Source organism: Symphodus melops (genome assembly GCF_947650265.1).
Source record: "Symphodus melops genome assembly, chromosome: 9".
Taxonomy (NCBI): domain Eukaryota; kingdom Metazoa; phylum Chordata; class Actinopteri; order Labriformes; family Labridae; genus Symphodus; species Symphodus melops.
Genome location: NC_136699.1, coordinates 27,142,304 through 27,144,265, shown reverse-complemented (window position 1 = coordinate 27,144,265; position 1,962 = coordinate 27,142,304).

Here is a 1,962-nt window from a genome sequence, read left to right as displayed (position 1 = left end):
CATGCACAGCGTGACTGGACGCTCACAGATATGAAAACGGGGCGGCGACCTGCAGAGGTTATTGTGCACCTTGAAAAACAAGTGATCAGGTGTCGGTGCAGCAGACGGCAGGCGTGTGTCCGTCAGAGAGGAGGCCGACATGAATGCAGAGAAGGAGCGGCTGTGATCATCCCAAACAAGCTCGCACTGTTCCTGCCTGAAATGCTAGACTGCAGCACGTCTTCTCAGGCGAGCCCAGAAGTCAATTAGCCTTTGTGGCAGACGAGGCGGCAGAGTCGTCGTCGACAGAAACCTTTGTACTGTTTGTCAGCACTGCTCTCGTTTACCGTCCATGACAACTTGCTGCCACACTGAAAAACAGCATGGAGGAAATGTTCCCCGTTTTCTGACGCTCATGAATCTTTTATGTGTGAACACAAGCCGACGTTAAAACGTGTGAAGCTTCACGCGTCTCCGTCCTCTGTTAGCACCGCTCTGCTGGAAGCTGCTTTTCAAACACTCAACAAGGTGAAAGGGTTCGAGTGCACACACAGCCTCCAAACACGAGGAGGTCCTGGAGGGACCCTGAACCAGTCTGCCCCCCCAGGTATGACAGGAGGCTTCATGGACTGAAGACAACAAGAGCTGACCAGAGGAGAGGGAGAGAGAACTGGGACAGACCCGGGACAGACTCAGGATAGCCCAGGACAGGCTGAGGACAGACCCAGGACAGACCCGGGACAGACTCAGGACAGCCCAGGACAGGCTGAGGACAGACCCAGGACAGACCCAGGACAGACACGGGACAGCCCAGGACAGGCTGAGGACAGACCCAGGATAGACCCAGGACAGACTCAGGACAGACCCAGGACAGGCTGAGGACAGACCCAGGACAGACACGGGAGAGACACAGGACAGATGCAGGACAGACACGGGACAGCCCAGGACAGGCTGAGGACAGACTCAGGACAGACACGGGAACAGACCCAGGACAGACACGGGACAGACCCGGGACAGACACGGGACAGACCCAGAGTCTGAACCATCAGACCACCAACAGATTAAAGAACATCTTGGTCACTTTGAACACCATGACACATTCAAACCTGGACCTGAGACCAGACCCGGACCCTGGGACCAGACCTGGACCCTGGGACCAGAGCTGGGACACCTGATGTTATATTTAGAGCCTTGAATGATTTTGAGTCCACTCCCCACGAGGATCTCAGCAGCCAGCGTCTAAACATGCTGAGGGTTTCTCCTGATTAGAGCCAACACACACACACACACACACACACACACACACACACACACACACACACACACACAGCAGGAGTGTGTGTTGTTGTTTCTGTAGGCACCTGAAGGCATCACGTCCAGTCGGATTCTCTCTAATCAAAGAGGAACACTTACTGCTGCAGTCACTTTCCTCTCCTCAGCATCCACACTTCTCAAAGACTCAGCTTTTTACCTGCCGAGGTCAACAGGATGTAAACAATGCTAACTGTAGTAGCACACATCACAGAGAGAGACAGAGCTCTGTGTAGGTCAAAAGGATGTAAACAATGCTAACTGTAGTAGCACACATCGCAGAGAGAGACAGAGCTCTGTGTAGGTCAAAAGGATGTAAACAATGCTAACTGTAGTAGCACACATCACAGAGAGAGAGACAGAGCTCTGTGTAGGTCAAAAGGATGTAAACAATGCTAACTGTAGTAGCACACATCACAGAGAGAGAGACAGAGCTCTGTGTAGGTCAAAAGGATGTAAACAATGCTAACTGTAGTAGCACACATCGCAGAGAGAGACAGAGCTCTGTGTAGGTCAAAAGGATGTAAACAATGCTAACTGTAGTAGCACACATCGCAGAGAGAGACAGAGCTCTGTGTAGGTCTAAAGGATGTAAACAATGCTAACTGTAGTAGCACACATCACAGAGAGAGACAGAGCTCTGTGTAGGTCAAAAGGATGTAAACAATGCTA